The 10,536-nt window shown below is 42.7% G+C and overlaps 1 long non-coding RNA gene across 1 annotated transcript; it reads left to right on the top strand.

Annotated features, from left to right (window-relative positions):
- The first annotated feature begins 1,195 nt into the window (after nt 1-1,195).
- LOC310784162 lies at nt 1,196-6,937 on the top strand. Its single transcript, XR_014553125.1, has 4 exons — nt 1,196-1,351; nt 4,420-4,561; nt 5,050-5,159; nt 5,509-6,937. It is a non-coding gene; the product is annotated as an uncharacterized lncRNA (long non-coding RNA).
- Nucleotides 6,938-10,536: the final 3,599 nt, after the last annotated feature.

The raw sequence follows: 10,536 nt of genomic DNA, 5'->3' as shown, positions 1-10,536 counted from the left end.
ATATAATATTAGATATGATTTTGTCCAGAATTCCAAAACTCTTTGTATTGGAGGTCGAGAGAAACTATGATCAACAAATTTATTATTTTACATTATCTAATTGTGTAAACATGCTTATAGGGACATTTAGTTTGACATTTATTGAGTTGATTTGAGTTCAGGTGTGCACAAATGACATCACTGCCCCACAAATCAAGTCTCAATAATTGTCAAACTAAATGAATGACTTCAAAACAGTTGACAGTTTTCTGATATACTACTACTGATGTTGTAATGATACAGAGCTGGTTAAAAGTCAGGCGGAGTGTTCCTTTATGTCGTCAGTTTGCTGGGGAAGCCCCTCAAGGCTCAGGGTGGTCCCCGGAGGATCGCACCTCAAGAACCACTGGCCTACAGTACAACGACACGACCTTGAGTGTGATATTTCTATTCAAGATTCAAGATACACTTTAATAGCCACAGTCAGTAAGTAATCAGATTAGATTACAGATGATGAATTTGACTTGGTGCATGTATGCAGCACAGCGGTCACATCAATAGTAGAAGACAAAGCAATAAGCAATAATTTATAAGGTTATATCTGGAACACCTGAAGTGGAGTGATACTTGTGATAATTGTAAAAAGTCCCAGTGCTGTCATGTCATCCTCTCCTCCTATCCATAATAAAATTGGGTAGGTGGGAGGTGTCTGAGTCACAAATTTGGTACTTTCATGGCACGCACGCACGTGCACACGCACGCACGTGCACAGACACACACACACACACACACACACACACACACACACACACACACACACACACACACAACAGAGGTCCTTGAAGTGGCTCCAGTGGCGAGGTCTAATTTGTGTCAGTTTAGGGGGGTCCTTAATTGGCACGAAACAGTTTGAGAACCAAAAACTGTAATGTCATCATGCCAAAACAGCTCAATTCACGGCCAGTTTACACATGCACCGTTGTAGGCTACACCTACCTACATAATAGTAGCCTACACACAGTACATCTTAAAATAGCCAAAGGAACCTGGAGAGCTGTGGTATTAGGTCCCGTCCCCACGTACAGGCACAGTTTCCAATGCGTGTCTCCCGCCTGCAAGTGGCGCCGGCACGCCTCCTCGTGACGCAACTGTACCCGGGATCGATCGCTATTTATTACTGGAGCAGAAGACTTGAGTGAAAACATTGTGAGCGCTACAGACTGAACAGAGTCACCTCTGAGCGCTGCAGACTGAACAGAGTCACCTCTGAGCGCTACAGACTGAACAGAGTCACCTTACGCACACCGACAGTCTACTCTGCGGTTAACAACCAACCTGAGGACAGAAGCGACACGGGCCATCATCAGAGAAAGTAAGAGAAATATTGTAGTTGCCTATATCGATTTATTTTGCATGCCTGGCAATATTCTCAATTTAGTTATATGTGGTAGGCTACTGTCTATACCAGCGTTATGGTATTATTCTATCTTTTTGGTATGTTAACTATTGCTACAGGGACTTGCTTGACTCATGCACGACCGAACTGCATAGCCGTCTTCTGCAGCATCAGCATGAGACAGAGTTGCCAGTCTGACAGGCTGCAGAATAGGCTACAAGTGTGGGGAAGTTGTTTACAAATTATAGCCTACATGTAGCCTAGCTGTGGGTCAGTCGCTGCCACCAGCTTTTTCTTTTCTTTTGTTATTGTTGTTGATGATGATGATGATGCAATCAGGTAAAGAGAAGTAGATTAAAAATGTTTGGAAATCAGGTCTTTCAAGCTTTTAAAAACCAAGCTTGACCCATATTGGTTCTGTCCCCGCTGCAAATCATCCCAAGTAGCCTATGTATTATTGTGATGGGGGGAAAATATGAATTTAACTTTTGGCTTTTCCTCTGACATTGCCTAACTAACAGTGAGTAGCCTAGACAGGACAAACTCACTGTTATGACTCAATATTCTCATGTGAGAGAAAGTGTGACCATGGCACCAGAGGTGGGTAGTCAATTAGCCTACATTTTTGTCGCCTACCTGAGTACTACTTTTTTATGTAGTCTATTTCTAATAGTAGCCTAGTTTTTTGGTGGAATACCTTTTACTCTTACTCAAGTAGGCTACATTTGCAATAAAATACTTTTACTCAATACTCAGTTACATCGGGCTATAGGTCGAGTAGCGAGAAGTGTACGCTGCCCACTCTGACTGCAACTTGAATGAGTCTAGTTGAAAGACAATGGGATGTCCTGACACAGCTGCCCACCTCAGAGCCCCCCCCCCCCCTTCCCTTAACTGTCCCTTGCCCCATCTAGCGGCATTGCCAAGGCATGTATATATATATATATATATAGCAAAGTTGCTGGGACAAAGTTGTTTTCCATCTTGTGTGAACGCACGGTTAACCTAACATTTGCACCATGTGTTATGCTCCAAGGTTAGAAAGCAACGATGACGGACCGAGTAATTTTTTACAAGATACTTTTCTACTCTTACTCAAGTAGCCTACTTAATTTTTATGAGTAGCCTATCTTTGCTACTGGAGCAAATATTATAAAGTAATTGGACTTTCACTTGAGGACCGTTTTTGTTTACTCTACCCACCACTGCCTGGAAATATTAACCTGCTTTCCGGATCAGATTTAGTGATTTAGGGCTATTCTTAGTTCAGTCAAGCATGATATAAATAAGGAACCCTTCACTCCGCCCGCTTTCAATCTAAAAGTGGTCCAAAATGATTGTCAGTTCAGTTTTCCTTAGGCCTATGATGGCTCGTGGGCATTCTTTTCATTGGCAGCCTTTCTTGCAGATTCCAGATCTCCTCTCAAATCTATGATGTTGTTTATCCATTATCCATGCATTCTGTCTTTCTTCTCCCGCGTCGCCGTCCTTTGGCGCACACCTCTCCCCCGCTATTGTTGCCAACACTAAGCTGTCGCCTCGTCTTTTCTAGTGGTTCCTATTTTCTCAGCTTCCTCTTCTTGTCTTCCTCCAGCATTCCTTGATCCACACTTATCCCCACTTTTGCCCATTTGTCCGTCTCTCCTTCCGGCTGACTCTCAGTACTCGTCTCCACAGCCACACAGCTCCAACACCTCAATCATCCTTTACCTCCGCCTTCCCGAAAGACGACATGAAACATGCGATCGTATGACTGTAGTTCATTTGCGTTTCACCTCAGACAAGACAGGACACTGCTTTCAAGTCTGAATGTTACCTAGATTTGCTAGAAAGGTGAACAACATTTCACCTTTTTCGCCAACTAGGGCGCTGCTAGGTGATGTCACTAGGTTGACTGTACAACTGTACAGTAGTAAGGATTGTGGTTGTTTTGATGAATCAAAACAACCACAATCCAAGTCAGAAGCACGACAGCATTATGTTGTGAGCCTGTTAGAATTCAAAACCCCGACTACTACTACTAGGTTTCATGTTTCCTTTTTCTTCTTCTTTTGTCTGAGGTGACATGCAGATCAGAGCTGTATAATAGAAGAGTTCCGACATCTCCATTCACTCCAATGGACCAGTTTTTTTCCAGGAAGTAGAAAGTGGAACTCTTGAGTAAAAAAAGCAGCACTGTCGAATTGCAGGAAAATAGACAGTGTTGTACTTTGAAAGGGTTTTTCATCCCTTGAAATGAATCAAATTGTACATTATCGGCTTTATTTTAGCATGCAAAAGTAGCGCGAGACCCATTCCTGGCTGTTCATTGGCTAATGAGTCTCGCATTTTGGTCCTCCGCTGACGCCACTCTCTTACTAGAGGACCCTAATGCAGATGAAGTCGAGTCATATGATCAAATGTTTCATGTCCTCTTTAAGGTCCAACTCTCACAGCCAATACAGAGCGATGCTCCATGTCAGCACTTTCGCTAGCTTCGCTTTCAACTTCAGGCTTACATCTTGTGATTTCCATACTTCCGTCAGGTTTGCTGCAATGCTCCTGGCCTGTCCTATTCTTATCTTGATATCTGTAGCGTTGTCTCCTTCAGGGGTGATATAAAGATCCCAAGAACATAAACTTCTTCACATTTTCAAGTTCGTCATCCTGGATTCAAATGTATCCAAAAAGATAAGATAAGATACGACAAGATACGATACGATGAGATGAGATGAGATGAGATAAGGTGAGATACGATACGATACGATACGATACGATACGATAAGATAAGATAAGATAAGATACGATACGATACGATACGATACGATACGATAAGATAAGATAAGATAAGATAAGATACGATACGATACGATACGATACGATACGATGAGATGAGATACGATACGATACGATACGATACGATAAGATTAGATGTATTTTAAAGTACAAAAAATAGCCTACATTAAAGGATGCTGAAGGCCCAGAACATTTGCCTATTTATCCTATAGCTACAACCGCTTAATATCACATGCTTTTCTAATCTACCAATGGCATCTTGTTTTCAGACAGCTGCAGCCTCTGACAGACACTGAGGAAACATCATGAGCTGCGGGAAAATCGCCTATCTGAAGACGGAGGGGGGGTCATTCATGGAAGTCTCCGGAAACCAGCTGGAAGTCAGAGACGTCCAGGGACATAGAAAACAAGGTATAACTTCTTCGGTGGTACATGCCTATATTTTGTGATCGGGCTCTGAAATTAACACCCATCAAATGTGGGCAAATGGTTGGCTGTGGCGAGTAAAATCGTGAAGTTAGCCGCCAACGTGCGTCTAGATTATTTTTAACTACTCCATGCAGTGAGAAGCAATCTCTATATATTTATATACAGAGTGGCTACTAGCACTGTTGCCTCTCTGCAAGAAGGCTTTGACATGACAAGTATTATTTTATTGTGCTACATGTATGAAAAAGTAGGGCCTTGTTGAATGGAGCCTGCAGTGCCATTATTACGGCACTCCTCTGAGACTATGATTGAGTGAAACGAATGAGTAGTCGAAATCTGAGGCTAGGTCAAATGCAGAGGATGAATGTCCCCACGGGGACAATAAAGGTTAACTTAACTTAAATGCATTATTGTGCCACATTCAATTCAATCATTCACACATCAACTAAATGTACTACTCTCTTTTACAGTGACTGTGCACAGATGTACTCTGGACGGCGGAGATCCAAAATTTGCTTTCAGTTTCAAATCTGAAACTCTGAAATCTGACTTTGTCCGCATTCAAAATGGTGCAGTGGAGGTAAATATTGTTTAAAGTAACTGTATAATTCTTCAGTGGGAACAATGTGGAGGTCAAATACTAAATGCAATACAGCAGTTTTTGTTATTTCACGTTGGAGGTTTCTTGTTGAAAGTTAAAAACAATTTGAATGTTAAAACTAATCAGAGGTGAACATCTGAAGGCCCTTCAGACGTAAGGGGAAAACTGGGTTGGAGGGGCAACAATAATATCAGAAGATTCCACCGAAACACTGCTCAGTAGCTGAGAACTTGCTTATAGATCTTAAGATGTAATATTTTACTTTTTCAAAATTAAAAGCGGTTTCATCCCATGCACTCAAGAATCATGTTTTTTTATGTGTTCACAGGTGAGTGGAATCATTGGAGTCAGCAAAGAACATTTTATGTTTGAATGGAAAGCCGTAGGAAAAGGGAGCTTCCGCGGCTTGAGATCTGTGGCCGATCCCACCAAACATCTCTGGACCAACGAGGAAGAGCAAGTCGTCCTCAGTTCAGTGGCCACGGAGATTACTCTTGTAGAACTCGTAGATGAGAATGATAATCTCGTGAGAATAACTGATACTTCAGCAGTGTGTAAATGTTGGGGGAGTTAAATTTGACTATGGGCGACTACAGACTGCCTCAACATCCTTTGTCAACACAGGTTTTCAACATTATGCACGCCATCCTACTGTGTATCAGCATTTATTCAATGTTGACAGGCGCGGACTGCATAATCGGGCACGTCGGGCAAATGCCCGGTGGCCTGGCCTGGCCTGGCCTGCAAAAAAAAAAAAGATATATATATTTTGGTGCCTGCAGTCAGGCCACTCACTGAACACCAGGCCAGGCGCCGCCTATGGTTTACTAGTGGTTTTATTACTTTATTAGTTAGTCTGAAGTAATAATTACACTTCAGGGTTAAAGTGGGTGCATCTCATTGTAAAATTGGACTCGGCCCAAATTGGGCTTCAAACGGCCCAAATTGGGCTTCAAACTGCCCAAATTGGGCTTCAAACGGCCCAAATCTGGCTTCAAATGACCCAAATTGGGCTTCAAACGGCCCAAATTGGGCTTCAAACAGCCTAAATCTGGCTTCAAACGACCCAAATTGGGCTTCAAACGGCCCAAATTGGGCTTCAAACGGCCCAAAGTGGGCTTCAAACGCCCCTGAATGTTGAGATATGTGTGAACACACAAGTAGGCCTTTGTCTTTTAGTCCGAGAGAATAAAGCTGTGAATATTCTGTCACTCATGCTATTTTATACTGACTTGATTCTTATTATGTTTGGCAGACACTATGAACTTTCTTTGGCATTGCTGTGCAACATGCTAATAGTTGTCACTGCTATTTTGACTGATCTGATTCTGTTATAAACATACTTTATTTTCTTGCTACTGTCTGTATAGAGGTTATTTTAAATTGTTTGCAGTTGGGCAGAAATATAATATTTTTGTATTATATCATCAAATTTATTTTGGAAGATTACTGTATTTTTGTTTAAAAAAAAGTTCTTAACACGTGATTTCAAATGTGTTTGTATAAAGTTTGAATGCAGGACTCTAGATTGTTTTTGTATCGATTGTTTGCCTTTTCATGTCTTGAGGAGATTGCTGGTGGTTGAAATGGAAAGCTTGTAGATTTCTTGTCTTTTTCAGTTACCAGATCGAGCTCTTCAAATTTCGTACAGCAATTCTTATGCTGACAGAATGTAATGTAATGTAATGTAATGTAATGTAATGTAATGTAATGTAATGTAATAGCAAAAAATAAACTTGATACAATCTTTTCATTAACCAGGTGTATTATGAATTTTCTACCTGATGACGTCCAAATGCTTTACAGTCATGTATGACTCTGACTCAGATGGGAAAAGTACACACATTCTTTACTTAAGTAGAAGTACAGATACTTCTGTAAAAAGAGATTCTGGTAAAAGTAGACATACTGATTCAACTTGTTCACTCAAGTACTGTAAAAGTAATTAGTACAGGCTCTGAAATGTATGTAAGTAAAAAATATTTCTACCGGCTGTTTCTGCACAAAGCTAACTGAAGCTCATGTCTCTGAAGACTATTCAACTTAAAAGCTCCCCTCCAAACAAGTTTTAAGATGTATAAAGAATACATGAATAAATAAATAAATTAAATATATACTTTGATTAATATTTTTTGTGTGATATATATATTCTTTTCTTCACAAAATAGGTGCACATAATGCGTGCTAGCTGGGAGAGTGCGAGACGAGAGAAACACTTTACATCGGTTTTGTCTGTCGTGCATTCAAACTAAAGTAACTATCCTGTTTTGAAAGTGTAAATGTAATGTAAAATATTCAGTAAAGTGCAGATACTTGAAAATCCCACTCAAGTACAGTAACAAAGTATTTGTACTTAGTTACTTCCCATCTCTGCTAACTTGGATGACTTTATGTGAGTCGTCATCCAAATATCCAAATCATGAGGCAAATGATCAGGGCTACACCCAGCATGTGCATTCATCAAGTGTCTCTACTACTCTCAGGCCCTGCATGGGGCAAAATAACACTGTACCTGCCAAGAGCTGAAGTGGAGGCAGAAGCAAAAATACATACATCAAACTTTTATGAGAGATTTTGGAATGGCTACAAACAGATTGAAAGAACAAAATGTAACATCATTCTCACAAAAACACGAATGTATGAACGTATTTTTTTACTCCACACTTTCTTACTCCCTCTCTTTTGAGCTGGACATTGTTGTAGCTGGGTGAAACGGAGAGAGAGAGAGAGAGAGAGAGAGAGTGAGAGTGAGAGTGAGAGAGAGAGTGAGAGTGAGAGAGAGAGTGCCGCAGTTTAGAAAGTCACATATCTGTCAGTTTGACAGAATGACTTTGTCAATATTGAATGTAAGGAGAGATAATAGCCTCCCCATTTTGCTATGCTACAAAAGCCTCTTTTTAAATGCGGCTGTTTTTACTGTTAAATATAGACTGCATCAGAATATAGCAGCAATAGCGGCTGGTTACATTGTAACCTGGGTTAATGAGTGGAGAGTCTCTCCAACATATTCCGTATGTTTGGGATCCTCATTCGCATCAGCTGACGTTGAATAGCTCTTTAAGACACAATCACTTCGCCTGTGGGTGAACGGCGGGGCGATAACCTCTGTATAAGACACACCGCGAAGCCGACCCAGCAGCTCCTGCATGCGGGGAGCCAGCCTGAAGTGATGATAGAGGAGTTTGAATGACTTCACCACCACCAGAGTCCCTCTGTGCTCAATAAGCCGATATGGAATGCATGGCCTCGGCGCAAGATGTCGCAAGATGCTAAGGCCAGCTCAGTGGCCTTGTGGTCTGAGTGTCCGCCCTGAGACTGGGAGGTTGTGAGTTCGATCCCCTGCCGAGTCATACCAAAGACTATAAAAATGGGACCCATATTGCCTCCCTGCTTGGCACTCAGCATCAAAGGGTTGGAATTGGGGGGTTAGATCACCATATGATTCCCGACTGCTGCCGCTCACCGCTCCCCCAGGGGATGGCATGGGTCAAATGCGGAGAACAAATTTCACACATTGTGTGACAATCAGTGGGACTTTACCTTTACCTGTAATTGTAATTGCATGGGTGGAGAGCTGTCCAGGCTTACGCGGCTAGCTTTGAAGACAGACATCACTCTGGGCCAAGGTCCACTCTCGTAAAGAGTCCTGGCCCCAGAGACGGTCTGTCATCAGGCCATGTCCACTGGCCTGAGCGCGCCGCGCCTGCCTGCTTCACCGTCCTGTGGAGGGTGGAAAGGCAGGCAGCTCCATATAGACTGACTGGCTTGGGACTGGGACCATGTCGTAGGGCAGAGTGCAGAGTTTGGGTGCAGTACCACCCCAGCATCCCCCTGCAATAAGCGGCACCTATAATCCTATGCACCAAAGGGGGCATGGAGCTCTCACAAATAATGTATTTATTTATTAGCCCAGGGGTAGATTGTGACAGGTAGATAATTGACAGACCTGTCCACTAGCTAAACCTGCCATCCCTTCAGGACCTGCACACAGCCAGGATCCTGAAGCAGTCTCCTAAGATCATGACTGGCCCCTCCCACCCCGGGCACAAACTTTTAGAAACACTCCCCCTCGGCAAGAGACTGAGGTGGGTCAAGACCAGAAGCTCTCGCACACAAGAATAGCTTCTTCCCAACTGCCATCGGCCTCATCGACAAGGCCCGAAAGCCCCCTCTACCAAGGACCCTATAACCTACTCAATTAGAATCTAATTCACAATAAATAAGTAAAACACGTGAAATAAAGTTTGACTGAGCTCCAGCTAAATTGTCAGATACCACCGTCTGCTTGCTACCCAGGCACTTATGTATGTACTTAATAGGGATGTCACAATATATCGTCCCACAATATATCGCGATATCAAAACGTGACAATATGCATCGTTGAGATGAAATCTCATATCGTGAGAAAAAGAAGCTGAACATGGTGGCACTGATCTGCGTCTGATTGCATGCTCACTCTCCTTTTCATTGCTTTGTTTGAACAGACTAACTATCCGGTGTGCACAACATTGTCAGACTAAACCTACAATCCGCTACAGAAAAATGTATATTGTTTGTTTATTAACTGGCCCCTGGCCTGCTATCATTTCATGAAAGTGGCCACCGGGCAAAGCAAGTTGACTAACCCCTGTATTATACTCAAGGACCCCTGGAAGTCCCCGGACCTCACTTTGAGGACCACTGCTATAAGAGACAGCCATGAACCTCAGTCTGCATTTGGTCTAGTCTCAGGTGTGCATACACAAATCCTTCTCACCCTCACCCTCATCCTTCCATGATGACAGACATAAGCACAGGGCAAGCCCCTTGTACATTCACACGTGCAGGAAACTCCATACGATCAGATGCTCAGACAGACGCTCCACACACATAAGCACAGGGCAAACCCCCATTATGTTCAAAAGTGCAGGAAAGTCCATACGATCAGATGCTCAGACAGATGCTCCACACACATTATGTAAACACACAAACCACCATGAAAAATGAACTTGGGTTTATCCACAAACCTGGTCACCCAACACTGTGGTACAGCAGAGCTTACACTATTCTGTGCTTTGTGCATGTGCATGTGCATGTGCATGTGTGTGTGTGTGTGTGTGTGTGTGTGTGTGTGTGTGTGTGTGTGTGTGTGTGATATATTTCCAGGAAACCACAGAAGCACAGAAGAAATTCACACATATTCACCATACACTTTACACACACCCACTCCCGCACGCGCACACGCAGACACACACACACACAGACACACACACCACACACACACACACACACACACACACACACACACACACACACACACACACACACACACACACACACACACACACACACACACACACACACACACACACACACA

Source organism: Poromitra crassiceps (assembly GCF_964638095.1).
Source record: "Poromitra crassiceps genome assembly, chromosome: 10".
NCBI lineage: Eukaryota > Metazoa > Chordata > Actinopteri > Beryciformes > Melamphaidae > Poromitra > Poromitra crassiceps.
Note: the sequence above shows the minus strand (reverse complement) of the source record. Positions and strands in the feature narration are given on the sequence as shown.